This window comes from Varanus komodoensis, unplaced genomic scaffold (genome assembly GCF_004798865.1).
Source record: "Varanus komodoensis strain SLA01 unplaced genomic scaffold, ASM479886v1 scaffold4, whole genome shotgun sequence".
Classification (NCBI taxonomy): domain Eukaryota; kingdom Metazoa; phylum Chordata; class Lepidosauria; order Squamata; family Varanidae; genus Varanus; species Varanus komodoensis.
The window spans coordinates 33,855,846-33,872,268 of record NW_025335941.1 but is presented as its reverse complement, the minus strand read 5'-3'; positions in this window follow the sequence as shown (position 1 = coordinate 33,872,268).

The following is a 16,423-nucleotide window of genomic DNA, read 5'->3' as shown; positions in this document are numbered from 1 at the left end:
TCAAATAGGACATAAGTGTTAAGCAGAAAATCCAAAAGAGGCAGAGTCTTTCAAAGAACTGCCGTGGGTGAAAATCACAGGCTCCAAAAGCAGTCTAGCACTAGAAACGATTGTCCTCTGGAGCAGAATGCTCAGGGTGATCTTCAGATGAAAAATGAAATCAGGGAGACATTCAAATGAGGATGTTTTGTAACAATAGGTGACTTCAGTTACCTCCACATTGCTGTGATAAATGTATGCTCCAGTGATGGCAGAAAGGTTACATTGCTTGATGTCCTAAACAACTGTGCTTGAGAACAGGTGCTCATGGAACCAACTACAGAGGAGGCAATCTTGGATTTAACCCTAAATGGTGTCACCAAGGACTTAGCATGAGATGCTGCTGAGCTAATTACAAATAATCACCACAGTGCAATCAGATTAAAGGAAGTACAACAGAGTCACATTTTACTTGGACAAAGGCAACTTCGCTACAGTGAGGGAACTAGCAAAAAAGAAGTTGAAAAGGTGATAAAATCCCTTCAAAATGATGCTCAACTCTGCACTGATAGAAACTCAGTTATAAAGTATCCCATGGGAGTTTACAGAGAAGTTGAATGGATTTGTTTCATCTGTCTTCATTGCAGAAGACTGAACAAATATTTTGGTCTGAACTGCTGATTTCAGGAAGAGAACCTGAGGAATGGAGGCAAATTCTTATGACAAAGGATGGATGTCAAGCTCTTCCTGGGCTTAAGTACACCACTGCAAGTTTGTGCAAGGCTCATCTTCTTGGATTTTTCTCCTTTTTTGGGTCCTTGTCTTGGCTTCAGCTGAAACTCATCTTTGAGTTTAGCTGATTAGCTGGAATAATTAAAATATTAATAAGTAGACTAGTACATTTTGAGTAACAGAAAAACAAAATTAATCCAGAACTTCCCCTGGATGTAAAAATGATGAAACTGAAGCTGTTGTACATCTCACACATCATGAGAAGGCAAGACTCACTAGAAAAGAACAATAGGAAAAGTTGAAGACAGAGGAAGTAGCAAAAGGCCAAATCTAAGATGGCTCGATTCCATAAAGGAAGACATGAGTTTACAAAAGCTGACTGGAGCTGCCAAGAACAGGACTTTTTGGAGGGCATTCATTGACAGGGTTTCCCTAAGGCAGGAATGACTTGCCAACAGGAAGCAAGTGCTAGACAAGATAGACCTTTGATCTGATCCAGCATGGCTTTTTTATGTTCTTATATGTCATAAAGCCACCATGCCACTGGGGCTTATTTAAATTGTACTGCATGCCACACTTAATTTCCATAATTACCAAGTTGGGGCTTGTCATAGGCAGTGACATGAATTGGCAGGGGAAAACTATCCTCCAAAGACCCATGAGCTACTGTCGGGTTATCAGAAGGTTGTTTCCACCTACTTCAAGCCATGCTGCTCAGGTTCAGATCACACAAGCCAGATACGGGTTTAGGAAAATTGCACCTTGCAGAGACTATGATTTAAATAAGCCACCATGGCTTATGTTGATAATGCAAACCAAGAGATAAATAAAATACTATTTAGTTACAATTGAGCAATGTGTACTTCATTAAGAAAGCTAAAAATCTTTAACTGGGACTTTAATATGCTCAATCCCTCTTCCTCAGTACAAAGCATTTTAGCATCCCAAGTACACCACACTGGATTTCATACTGTTGGAATGACCCAGGAACACAATATGTCTGTTCAAAATATAGTAACAAACCAAACCAGCCAAGGCACTAACCCAAATACCATTATTTCTCTCACTTCCACTTTCTTCTTGCTGCTCAGAGATGTGTGTTCCATGCCTTATTCACTGACTCTCACACAAAGGTTAACAGTAAAACTAAGGAAGTTTATTTCTAACAGAAAGGAAGGATTTGATGCATCCAGAGGCCTGCCTTTAATGTTACAATTTTTCAGCTCCAGGCTGAGGTAGCTTTCTTTACAGTATTCTCTTCCAACCTCTACTGCAAGTTCTGATTTTCTCACTAGATGCTTCCATCCCAAGACCAGAGTAGCCATTATGCTGCCTCTCACAGCTCCCCACCCTGGCCCACACTGGCTCTGAACTTCCAGGAACAGAGAAGCAAAACTCCAGCTCTCCTCTCACACACCAAATTATAGCAGTACCTCCATTAAGACAGTGAGAGAACAATCTCTCTTAAAACCTCAGCTGCTCCAAATTAGCATGAAGCTATCAGTCAATAATTTGATCCTAAATGAATTAGCAAATCAGTTCCAATCGAGCATCAAATCAATCTATGAATCTTTAGATTAAAAATAAATCCTCTGTGTGCTTAAAATGAGTGTACAGTCTCCCTCCTCCCAACATCCTAGTATTAATAGGGACAATATTTTAGAGTTCAAATCCTGCCCCCTCCAAAGACTCTGGAGATGTGTGTTTTTTCATTTTGAAATTACAGATTAATCTTTTCTGTAAACAAATCCTCAAAAGTGGCACGATAGCTAGCTTGCTAAACAAAGTGGTATGTACTGATTCTATTTACAGCAAATCTCAGCAGGTTTAGAGGATTTGAGGCTTCATCTTTCTAAATTAACACACATTCTGATTAGAAAAGCCACATTATGGCAAGATGCTTCTCATAGTACAAGGGAGCATTCTAAAAATGAAAGTAGGGGTTGGGGGAAGAGCATAGAGTCTCCTCACTTTGTCATCTCAGACTCTAGCAATTAATGTTGTCAATCAAGACAGCTTAAAATGCTGAGTTTAACACGTTTGACATATACCAGATTTAAGGCATAGCAAATTTACTATCATTATTGATATGCTTAATGCAAAGCTATTTGGTTAAAATGGGAAGGTAAACAAGCAAATCAAACTTAGCATTGTGTTCAATTTACATTGGTAGTAAAAGGAACACAATTAGTGAATAAGCTGGGCTTGGAGATTCGTGAAAGCTGAATCTCTGGGGTCCAAAGGAACACATGTCTCTTCCTATTCACTGGGAGAGAAATCCTGTGCACAAAGAAATAGACCACTCAACAAAGGCCGGGGAAAGGCAGAATAGGGGATTATAAAATTATGCAGGGCCTGGAAAGTACCTAGAGGTAAGTTCTCTTTTTCATAATAGTGTAACTCATGGTAATCCAATATAATAAGCTTATATAATGAAGTTTCTGAAGGTTCTAAAATCTTCCCTGGACAGAAAATTCGACCATTTTTAGGTTGGTGGCAAATATCCAGGTTCTTGAGTGGGTGGTGGCCAACCAGCCATAGGCACTCTTGGATGAGGAAGGTTTGGATGGTGGCAACAAAGAGAAAAGCATTTTCGGTTGTGGGTCCTCAGTTATGGGGCACGTTTCCCACTGAGGCCTGCCTGGCACCAACTTCACTATCTTTTTGACACCAGGTAGAGAACCTCCTTTACTACAAGGCATTTAATTAATTAGTAGGGTCTGCTTGTTTTAGACAGGGTTTAATAAGATCTTTTGTATGTATAATTTTGTTTTACTATTTTTGTTTGATTTTAAATTTTCTATTACTAACATTTTGATGTTTTAATTGGCATATTTTATATTGCTTTAAATATGCTGCTGTGAACTGCCCAGAGAGCTTTGGCTGCTGGGTGGTATGGAAAGTTAATTAATCATCATCATAATTAGCACTAAGAGTAAGATTAGCAATTAGGTTAAGACCCCATTCCATCATCATACAGTGCAGTAACCTCATGGTATGGTATCTTAGCTTGGTGCCAGGGCTCAGACGACCACATAGTTTCCATGCACAAGTCGTCACACCTTCCTCCTAATGGCAGCATGTATCCCATCAGCCTGCACAGCTGACAACCAATCATCTGTCTCCCCTTCATTGGCTCACACTCATGTTGACCTCAGCCAGCTGCCTGTTTCTGATTTTTCTGCTGCTCAGTGAAGTAACTACTTAGTGACTTGAGCAGCAGTCCTTGCTGCTGCCTTGCTCTGCACCAGCATGAACACGCACACACACACACACACACACACACACAACCCTTCCCACCTCCTTGCTGCACGTGCCCACAGTCCCCTACATGCATGACTTGCACACTCTGCCAGAGTGATCCAGTTTTCTTTTCTTCCATTTATAGAGGGACAAAATTGTCTATCTTCCTACAGAGGCAGGAAGAGCACAAACGCCAAGACTGCCTCCTCACTCTTCCCACCCTGCCTAGGATGCCCATCATCTTCCAGTGTTAGAGGCTTTTGGACATCCCACTTGATTGCTTCTTCAATAGAACTTCTGTGCATCTGAGAGTTACTAGAAGGCAAACTATGTTAGAGGGCTATAGCCTTGATTCCCTGCTAAAGGCTTTGTGGAAGCATCTGTCCAGCAGTTATTGGAAACAGATGTTAGATGTTAGTTACAGTTTCCATTCATTATTTATGTTATTTATAAGCTGTTCAAAAGCAGAGTACAATCCAGCAATATTCTACCTTTGAGGGATCAGTGCAGAATTTGCCCTTAGTGCAAGAGCAGGGGTGCTAAGAAGGCAATCCAATGGCCATTTTTCTGCCATTCATTTCAGTATGCTCTTACTAGACACACAAGGCAAATATCTCTAGTTTCACCTGTGAAAAGCTGAAGCATGTGCAACTTCAAAAAATGGAACATATGCACCATGTCCTTTTTGGAATCCCAGATTCCTTTTGGATGTTTGTTGGCTTCTAGTCGGTTAAAACACAAGCCAGTATGGACTGATTTCCAATTTAGTCAATGTTCTGCTTGACTGACCTCTGTGCAAATCTTTCTGCAATTGGCTTGCTTTCTTTTCCAGTATATAAAGAAAATCTAAAAGGTTCACTTCTCCGTACTAGCTGCAACTCTTGTCTCTCATTAAATCTCCAGTATCATAACTTGAAAAGCCTATAAATATTTTCCACAGGATTCCTACATTTGGGATTTAAAAAAAAAAAATCATATATTTTCACATATGGAGTAATCCTCTCCTTCCCACCTTACCTCATTCTCATAATATGTCTTGTTCTCAATTGATCTCTAATTTGTTGTACCAGTTGTTTTTCATTGTAATGGTCAAAGACTGTTAATTACAAAGTGGTTTTCCTGACCTCCCATGTGATTGGCACAGGCAACTGGGCTTAAAGTGAAGGCACACTATGTTCGAAATGCAAACAGATAAAAACTCCCAATTACGGAATGCCCTAGGGAAAAGCACAGGTGTAGGGAGAGGGAAGGAATGCACATTGGCAGAAATGACAGCATTAAAGTAGCACGGAGACAGTGAGCTGTGCAGTCCAAATTAATCACATTAACTGGAGAATATTGAAAGGAAATTGGGCTGCCAGTGCTTCATTCCCACAGTGGATCAATAAAAGAAAAATAATCATAAGCCAAAGAGCATGAGATTACACTGAAAATGGAATAGCATAGAAAATAACTCTCACACATGCAGGAGTATAGACTGTACTCTTAGTCTTGCTACCTTTACTAGTCATTGGAATGGGATGTCACATGCGTTGGGGCACCTAAAAATGAGTGTTAAAGATACCAGTCTCTGTTCAGCCAGTAATCCCTAGAAAAGCACCTGTGTGTGCAGGCTTTCTGCAACTTCTGATCTCTATTGCAGCCTCAAAAACAAGGCTTCTATCTAACCAGCCTTTGATAGACCTGTGCATTTCCTTATTCTCTGTATTGTTTTTCACAAAGATGAAAAACAATTCAGGAATCACTCCATGCAAATGCAGATTCTTTTTTCCCCTTCTGTTTGCAAGAATTTGTTGTTATGCATTTATTATCCATTCATAGGTTCTTGATGGATACTGACCAAGTACAGTCATCATAAGCAGCTTCCTGACTCATGCAATCAAGTGCTCACTGCTCTACCCACAAGAGCTTTGCCAGGTGGAACATGATCTGGAAAAAAAATTGCAGCTCTTCATCCAAACTCTGAAAAATTGTATCTTTCTGCCCATTTTATCCTCTCCTATATTAATGATGAATTTTTCATATTCTGAATGTAATTTGTCCCACTTGATGCTTCTTTTGCTGCTCTTTCTTCCAGAAAGGGAAGAAGCATCTTGTAGGCTGTGCTCTTTGTCTTCAAGTTCTTCTGGACAAAGCATTTATTCTGCACTCATGTTTCTTCACTCATGGGCCTCTTCCATGTTTTTAGTCACTTCAGCAATGGGATGTTATTTCCTAATCCCATTTTAAGATATAAGGAGAAGATCGTGTATTTTTGCAGTTCCACAATATCACAGCATTTCCAATGTGCCACCTTGTAGTTGTGTGGGAGTCTATGCAAAGCACCTGCTTGTAATTCCGCAAAGGAAGAGGAAGCAGATGTAGCAGGTTAAAAGCCCTTTCTTCCTCCTTCTATCTCCCCTGGCCTACTGCCATTTCTACCATGGTGCTGTTGGGATCAGACCTTAGGGCAGAGAACCAGGGCCCCACTTACCAGAATGATGAAGGTCCCCAAATGTAGAATGATTGGGGTACCACATTTTGAAGTAAGGAAGTAATGCACTCATAGCCTGTCCACCCAGCCCCTAGACTGCACACACACACACACTGTAGAATCATTCAGCCCAGATCCTAAAATAGAAACAGAGTGAGTCAGAAGGGGCCACCCGGGCCATCTAGTCTGACCTCCAGCACCAGCCGGCTCTGCTCACGACATGTGGACGTTCAGCCTATCCTTGAACACCCACACCAATGGGGCCTCAACAACCTCTCGTGGAAGCCCATTCCACACCCTCGGGGTCCTAACTGTCAGGAAGTGTTTCCTGGCATCTAATGGAACCTTGGTTCCTTGAGCTTTGCTCCGTTGGAGCGCGTCTGCCTTCCTCTGCAGGAGAGAACAGGTCTCTACCCATCTCCATGTGAAATCCCCTCACATACCTGTATGTCGCCAACATATCCCCTCTGAGTCTCCTCTTCTCCAGGCTGAAGAGACCCAGTTCCCTCAGTCTCACCTCATACCCCATCCCCTGCAAACCGGCCACCAACCTTGTGGCTCTATGCTGCACTGGCTCTAACCTGTCTATATCCTTTCTGTAGTAAGGGGCCCAAAACTGAGCACAATACTCCAGTTATGGGTGCACCAGAGTCATATAGAGTGGTAGTAATACCTCTCTTGATCTAGAAGCCACACTTCTGGCTATGCAACCAAGGGTGGCATCTGCCCTCTTGACCACCGCATCACACTGCTGACTCATGTTTAGCCTGCAGTCAACCAGTACCCCCAGGTCCCTTTCACAAGTACTGCTCTCCAGCCACTTGTCACCTAACCTGTACTTATGACTCACCTGTACTTATGACTCCTATTCCTATGCCCCAAGTGCAAGACCTTGCACTTATCCACATTGAACACCATCCTGTTGTCTCCTGCCCACTTCCATAGTCTATCCAGATCCTTTTGGATCTGGAGTATCTGCTCCTCAGTTGTGGCCACTGCTCCAGTTTTAGTGTCATCTGCGAATTTGATCAGCAGACTGTTCACCCCTTGATCTAACTACACCAGTATATTTATGGAAAGGGGGAGCACACCTATGCAGCACAAATGTAGACAAAATGTTCTTAAAATAACCACTTTTGCTACAGTTTGAACCTAATGAAATGACCTCTCTGTTCTTCTCCAGTACTATCAAGGGATCCCCTTCACTTCCATCACATAGCATTTTCTGTTCCTTATATCTTTATCAATCCAGAAGATGTTGCTGCATATTCTTCCTTCTCACTCCCATTCCACAATAAGCCTGGAATATGTCCTGCTTGCCAGTGTGTGACTGGCCCTAAGACAGTGAACTTTATATCAAGGCTGAGCAGGAATCTGCACTTTGCTTTCTCGGGTTTAACTCTAGTCATCTACTGAGTATATCATGCTCTTTCCATATTTACTGCACTGGAGGATGAGTGTGAAACTCTGTTTTGAGATATTTGTGATGCCATCTCAGTAGTGCTTTAATTGACATTTCAGCCAGAGTCTGTGGGGGTATGTGAAGGAAGAAAATTTCGTATAATTCTTCAGGTAGCTTGTGGAAATGGCAAAGCATCAGTGGTCTAGACCAGATAGCATGTTGAATAGATTGCATCAAGAATTCCGAAGGAAAAAAATATTTATATCCTGCCTTTTTTAATTTCAAAGAACTCAAGGTGCCTTACATAATTATCTCCCTCGTTTCAGTCTCAATCCTCACAACAACAATCCAGAGGTAGGCTGGGTTAAGAGTGAGCAACTGGCCCAAAATCACTCAGTGCGCTTCATGGCTGAGTGGGGCTAGAACTCAGATCTCCCAAGGCCCAGTCCAGCATTCCTAACCATTATACCACACTAGTAGAATGTAAACATTTGGGGAACAACCTACTTTGCAGGGTTGTTGTTATGAGGATAAAATAACACTTTATAAGCTGCCTTGTGTTCTTTATAAGAGGAAAAAAGTAGGATATAATGTAATAACAACAGCAACAGTTCCACTCTGCTAATATCACAGAGCTACATTCAGGATAGGATTGCTTCTGAAAAGCTTGTCCCAAGAAAAGTCTCCGTGAATTGATGTTTCAATGAAGTTTAATACATTGTAAGTATAAGCTAACAAGTTTAGATAATACTGGAAAAGCTAGACATCTAGACTTCCACTTTTTACAAGAGTTAAAGTTCACTGGACATTTCCGGGACTAACATTGATCCAATTATATTGTTGAAAAATATTGCCCTGTCATTGTGGAAAATATCCATTATTGGAGTTTCAATGTCCCTTTGTGCAGATGTGAAAGCTGGACTGCGATGAAAGATGACAGAAAGAAAATGGATTTGTCTGAAATATGGGCTGGATGAGAGCTTTGACAAACAAGGGGACCCTAGATTAAATCAGTCTAGAACCTGCCCTGGAAGCAAAAATGAGGGAGTGGAAAGTGTCATACTTCCAGAATTATGTAGGCCAGACTCACTGGAGAAGAGAAAAATGCTAGGAAAGTTGAATGCAGAAGAAGGGGCAGACCAGCTATGATATGGTTCAATTCCATAAAGGAAGCCACAGCCCTGAGTTCACAAGAGCTCAGCAGAGCTATTAAGGACGAGACGTTTCAAATAGTTTTCATTTGTAAGGTCGCCATAAATGGGAAGTGATTTGAAGAAAACTGAATTTAAGGAGAAATTTTTAAATTGATAAAAATGATTTTGCAAGCCAGTGGAATTTAACCAGAGATAATTGCTAATTAGATAAACTAATTATTATGCGACATATGCCATAGAGTGGTGCCACATCTGGATGTGGGTATGTTTGGTGGTGCAATTACAGGAAACTGACTCTAGATGGGGTTCTACTCTTATCCCATCTTCATATAGAAATTCTAGTTGCACAGAAATTCATTAAAGCATATTCCCTTATAAGGCAAATGCCACAGGTAAGATTACATGGGCAAAAGAAGACTGGCTTTTTATGTGTCTGCATTAGTAAAAGCAAAAGGCACATATACAGCATAATATGTGAGTTTTAGAAATGCAAAGCACTGTACAGTATAAAATCACAGAATTAGGAAGAACATTAGAAACAGAACTTTGCTCATGGGAAAGTTCCACAATCATCCCCCCGCCTCCAACCCTTAAGCATGATATTCCTGGTGATGCCACTACCCAACCTGTGAGCATCACTTCCCTGAGGATCAACCCATTCCTACATTTAGGGGCATCCCTGAGGATCAACTCATTCTTACATTCTTACATTTGGGGGGAAAATACTTACATTTTTCCAAGTATTTTAAACTAATGCATAGACATTTTGCCATAGCTGTTATACTTTATGCTCCTTTATTGCTCAATGATTTTAATTGACATTTATTTTTTAGGTTTTAATTAGTTATACATTGCTTTGGGTGCCCATCAGGCAGAAAGGCAATTAAATCATTGCATAAATAAATAGGTAACTATATAACAAGTAGTTGCAGGGCAGGTGATTCATTACAAAATAATCTCACACAGATTTCCTATTATGTCAGCATCAGGCAAGTAATCATTGATGCAGACATAAAAATTAATGAATTTAGTCTTAAGTGCATCCAGTTAGTCAAACTTAATTTTTCACTCTGGGATGTGTTAGCTAGATAAAACAGATATACATCACTTGATTTCTACGGCATCACTTGAAAAGAATTTTTGCATAAGCATTAGGAAGCGCTTTAGTTCTATACAGGTAATAGAAATTATGAGAGAATAATTTGTGTGAAGGTTATGCAGGTTACATTCACTGCCCTCTTCCCTGCCTTGATGTCCTTTGCTCATTAGCACAACACTCTGTTTTTGCTTTGAAGGAATGCCCGCTGTGGGAAAGCCTGCCCAATACACACAGGCTTCCCAACAATCTTGGACCCCATGATCTTGGACCACAATAAGGCTATCAAGCAAAGCCTTGCTCTTGTTGAAGCAGATACAAGGAAACATGTAATGTGAACAGCATCATTTGAAGTTGCAGCCATAAAATGATGCACTATTGTTGGTATAATGTGCTATCATGTTGTTTCTCGCTTATGGTTACCTTATGAATGAATGCCCTCCAAAATGCCCTGTCCTCTTGTAAACTCAGGGTAGTGCCTTGCTTTATGGAATTGAGCCATCTCATATTTGGTCTATCCCTTCTTCTTCTGCCTTCAGTTTTCCGTATCATTCTTGTCTTCTCCAGTGAGTATTGCCATCTCATGATGTGCCTGAAGTGTGGTAACCTCACTTTTTTCAGTTTTGCTTCCAGGGCAAGCTTCAATTTAACCTTGGAACCACTTTTTTGCTTTTCTGTTGGTCTGGGATCACAGAGCTCTCCTCTTGTACCATGTTTTGAATACATTGGTTTTCTTCCTGTCAGCTTTCTTCACTGCCTGGCTTTCATGCTCATACATAGTGACTGGGACTACAGCAGTGTGGATGATCTTGGCCTTTGTCTCCAATGAAGCATCCTCACGTTTAATGTTCTTTTCTAGTTCCTTCATTTCTGTCCCCAAACCCTCCATCAGCCTCATTCCTTTTGTTGATATCAGTTGGTCTTTCTACAAATTGATTTTGGATTAGCCTGATGGAGTGACCTAGAAGCCAGTTCCTGAATCATTCTCCAGGCAGACATGTCTATCATGTCAAAAAAGACAGCAGTGCATTCCTTTTCCTATTTTCATTGTTTTTCTTCATTTCCTAGGATATTTTAGACTGAAAGCCTGTGTGCAGGGACTAACTTCATTGCAGGTGCTTCACACAGACACAGTTATGTCAACAACTCATTTCTCTCCAGTGAATTTTGAAGGTCGAGTATCACAAGAACAGATCTGCACTCTTTTAAATATGTATAGTTTAAAACTAATCTTAAATAACCCCAAGGAAATCTGCAACATCCACACATTCTTTCTTCCCATGTAAACGTCTTTCAAGAGAAGCCTTGAACATTGACTGAGATGGTCCTTTTCATTAAATGGGGACCGATGTTTTCAGACAAGAGTGCGGTCACTGATAGATGTTTAAAACTTCAATTACATCAAAGCTGTGTAAGAGCAAGGTCAGCTCTTCAGCACAAAGGGATGTGGGTGGGAACAGATGAGGCCTGAAGAAGAATCAAACCCTTACATTAAATGGTCGTGCCTGCCCTCTTGAGACAGTTGGGTAAGGGGATGTCACCAGCTTCACCTCTCAATTCAACACTCCACTGACAAGCATAATGGGATAGCTAACAAAGCTTGAATCTTCTTTCTAAGCCAGTGGATATAATTTATGATGTGAGCCATAGGACAAGATGCTTAGCTGAAACTAATGAGAGGATGTGGACAGAAATCAATATTTTAGGTGAACCAGGCTTTTTGTTCCATCTATCCTTTCTTCTCTCCCATTGTTACTCCAGATAAATTAAGTATTGACTACCACTGCTGAAGGCAAGAATTTCAAATAATGTGGAATGAAACAGACAGCCTACTCTTGTTCAGATGCCAGTTCTGTCTTTTCTAGCCTCTTTCACAAAAGTACAAAAAACTGCCCTGAATTTTCTGTGCACAGGTAGATGCAAAGATTTCCTTCAAAACAGGCAATTCAGGCTCAAGACAATTTTGTGGAAAATAACCAGGTTCATAAAAGCAACTAAACTGATCAATGGGCTAGAGGAGTTATGAGGAAAGCTTAGATCATTTAGCTTAGAAATAAAGTGAGTAAGGGAAGTCATAGAAACATACAATAATATTCATGGTGTGGAAAAAGTGGAGAAATAGACATTTTTCCCCTGCCCATTCTCATAATATTTATTTATTTGTTTGTTTGTTTAAAACATTTCTATGCCGCCCCCATCGCAGCAAAGCCTCGGGGTGGCTCACAAAGTATACATAAATACATAAATACATAAATAATAACAATATAACAATTTAAAAAATTGTTTAAAAACCCGCGGTGCATTCTCGGCTAAAAATTTAAAATCCTATTAATTCACATAATTTAACAATTAAAATAAGTTTTAAATAAAAAGATCTTAGCCTGGTGCCGAAAAACAAATAACGACGGTGCCAGGCGGACCTCTCTGGGGAGCGCATTCCATAGATGGGGCGCCACCACAGAGAAAGCCCTCCTCCGGGTACTCACCCTCCTAATATCATTCACAGAGGGTTCCCGGAGAAGTGCATCTGTTGCTGATCTCATGGGGTGGGAGGGCATATATGGACGCAAGCGCTCCTTTAGATATCCAGGTCCCAAGCCGTTTAGGACTTTATAGGTCATAACCAACACCTTGAATTGGGCCCAGACTTCAATCGGAAACCAGTGGAGCTGACGGAGAACTGGGGTTATATGAGAACAACACCCAGTCCCTGTCAGCAGCCTGGCAGCTCTATTCTGCACCAATTGAAGTATCCGGACCGTCTGCAAGGGTAGCCCCACGTAGAACGCGTTACAGAAATCTAATCGGGAAGTTACCAGCGCATGTGTCACTGTCGCCAGACGGTCGTTCTCCAGGAAGGAACGCAGCTGATGTATCAGCCGAAGCTGAAGGAAGGCACTCCTCGCCACTGCCATCACCTGAGCTTCTACAGACAGCTCAGGGTCGAGGAGCACTCCTAAGCTGCGATAATACTAAAAGTCAGGGTCATGCCATGATGATGATTGGTGGGAGATTTAGGACAGATAAAGGGAAGTACCTCACACAGTGCATAGTTAAACTGTGGAATTTACTTCCACAAGACGTAGTTATGGCCATCAGTTTGGATGGCTTCAGAGGAAAATTGGGCAACTTCATGGAAGATAAGGCTACTGCTGGTGCTAACCTGGTAGCTTTATGCTATCTCTAATATGAAAGTCATGGGTATAGGGTATTACATGAGCAGAGCTGGCTGGAGCCAGTGCTCAGACTAGATGGCCCAGCAGGCCCCTTCCCTATATTTCTAAAGTCAGGATGCCTATATATACCAATTGCTGCAGAATTTAGGCAGGATGGTGTTATAACACTTGTATCCTGCTTTGGGGTATCTATATGCATTGTGTGAGCAGAATGTGGATTAGATGGGCAATTGTTCTGATTCAGTACTTAGGTTAGTCTAGTCTTTGTAACAACCCTGTTGCATCTTAAAGTCTTATTTATGGTGGCTTGAGCTTTTATAGTCAAGTGCTCATACTGTTGTTTAACATGGTCTTGATGATGAGGATAGGTACTACCACTTGTTTTAATTAAAAAATAAACTAAGATTTCCCAAACAGGTTAATAGCATTCAGTATCTCTGTTTAGGCCAGACTAAAAGAGTTGTGGATTCTCTGGAACTTAAAGTCTCACCAAAATGTAAATTGCATCATCTTAATACATAACAATATACTAACTTTAGAAACTCTATTTGATCTAACATCTGTTTGAGAAAGGAGGGATTGCTTTCTCATTCATTCCATGCTTTTTCATCCATACCATGCTTTCTCATTCATTCCATGTGATTCACAAGGTTTGCTTGTCATTCTTGTTTCATTGTGCACTGCTTTTTGGTTTGCTCATTATAGGCCACATTTGCATATATGTTGGCTGTCATACACCTGAAAGACTTCTGAATTAAAACTGAATGCTCCTTTACTTTGATTCCAGCAGCTATCTTTGTGGCTTCTCCACATGTTGGTTGTCACAGATTAAAGTTTCCACACTGATCAGCCACTGCATTGAGAAGTATGTCAGCACCACCAGTGACATGCATCACACACAGACCTTGAGAGTGTTTGGTCCAGTTTATCAGAAATTGAAGTTTAGATTGTCACTATTATTTTCTTGTTAGATCCATGGACCACCTGAAAGATTGAGTTAAACTAACATAAAGGACAACCTGCTATATTTCCAACATGGTGCTTAATATATATGTGACAGTCCTATTAATGAGTTAGCATCAATAGACCTGGCAATGATCCTACAACTGTTGCCAAAAGGAAGAGTTTGTATTTGCTTTTTAAAATTGTTTATGCTTGCCTCCAGTTATGTGCCCCTTCTTGGACAGCATTTGTAACATATGGAGTGAACCCAGTTGTTCAAAAGTGCAGCATTCCAAGGTGGAGAAGTCAAACTTTGAATCTGAACTGGAAGAAGATCCAGAGTTGGAATCCATAGATGAAATACCAAGAGCAGCAAGCTTTGAGATATGCCAAGTGACTTCTGAGAACTGGACTCCTCTGGTTCAGGGTAGAGAGTGTAAAACAGGGCAGATGGGAGGGGTGCAACAATCATTCCACTTGTCTATTTCCATGTCAAGTGAGCTAGACAATTAAGTAATGTCCAGAAAACTCACCATCAGGCTCACAACCAGGATTAAACTCCTTGAGGCGGAAGCTCACTCAGTTTGGTGGGGAACAGATGAGAGGGATTCAGTTTCAAATCAACTTCTATCAAGGACAGACCTCAATCTACCATTAGTAGGCTCATTAACATGATGGCTTTCTTCCTAAGTACCTTTACCTTTCTTTCTATTGCAAAGCCAGAAAAATTAAAAGATTTTAATTAAAAGTCTCTTGTCTGAAAGGGGAAAGGAAGAGAGGTTGATGGGGGAGAGACCAGCTTGTAACATATCACCATTGTAGCCTTGTTCTGAAAATCCATCATTCTACCTATAATAATCCAGCCATGCAATGAGTTGGATCAAGTATGTAAAGGCAGATTGTAGAGAAATCCTTAGCAGCACAGGAAAATTATTGTACAACATTTATAAATATCAAATGTATACAAATCATTCTAAAATATGAGGGTGTGTGAAAAATGCATTCACCCTGCTATAATGCAGGTCCTCTGAGACTTTTACTGGTTAAAATGATGAAAAACATCCCTATAAGTTGTAGCATACACATACTTTGATTGTGAAAGATACTCCCAGGTTCAAATCCAGGTACCTCCAGATAGTACTAGGAAAAGCATCAACAGGAAAAGTGTCAACCAGCCTGTGTAGATTAGCCTTTCCCAAGTTAGCACCCTGAAGATGATTTATACTTCAGCTCCCCTCAGTCTCAGGAAATATGACCAATGGCCAGGAGATTTAATCCAAAGCATTCGAAAAGCATTAGGTTTGGGAAGGTTGGTAAAGACAGTACCAAGCAAATTGTCCGAGATGTCTGTTTGGTATAAGGTAGAATCCTATCTCTAGTGAGATAGGATTATCTCACCTTATCTCTAGTGAGTCACCTAATATAACATGGATGAACACCTCAGAGGTTCTGGTCATATTCAGCTGACTGGAAATTTTACTTACTCTCATTTATAGGCTCTCCTCATGGCTCTTGTGTCATGAAACCTAGAAGTACACAAAAGCATAATCAAAGTAGAGCTTAAAACTATTTCAGGCCAATGCATTCAAGAAATAATCATTTTGTCCACAAAAGAAAAAGGAAATAGTCACTTGAAAATTTGGAGCACTATGATATAGTTTTTATTAAAGGATTTTTAAAAAATTGACTGAAAATAGTAATCACTTGTGTTCTATAAGGAAGCTAGAGGATCTCCTGAGCTGGTATAAGCCAGATGTGACAGCTGGTACCAAATCTAGTACCAAAGCTCTGTGTGGTGTTACCATGACATTGATATTGTAGATATCAAAATCAGTCATCCAAATAGTTACAAAAATGATAGCATAGATATCTTTCTAACCACCACTGAGGGCTTAAAAGTTGAAGAAACTGCCTTAGACATGATTTTTCTATTGGCTTATTCAAATTTTATTTGAATTTACATTTTAGGCCACAATATGTGGGCAGGAGTTCTATGCTAAACATTCAATTTCTCATTCTTTCAAGCATATTTGGCTTCTTTTTGAGAGATTCTCCTTCAATTCCATTTTTTTCTTCTAGCTCTTTGTTTTCACTTGCATATATTCTTCTCATTTTTCTGGGCTTGCATCAGATCAAGAGAAGGAGATGGATAACATTTTGTTTAAGCAGCATCAAGATGACACAACTAATAGAGCTGGAGATCTTACACAGAATACGAAATGTGGG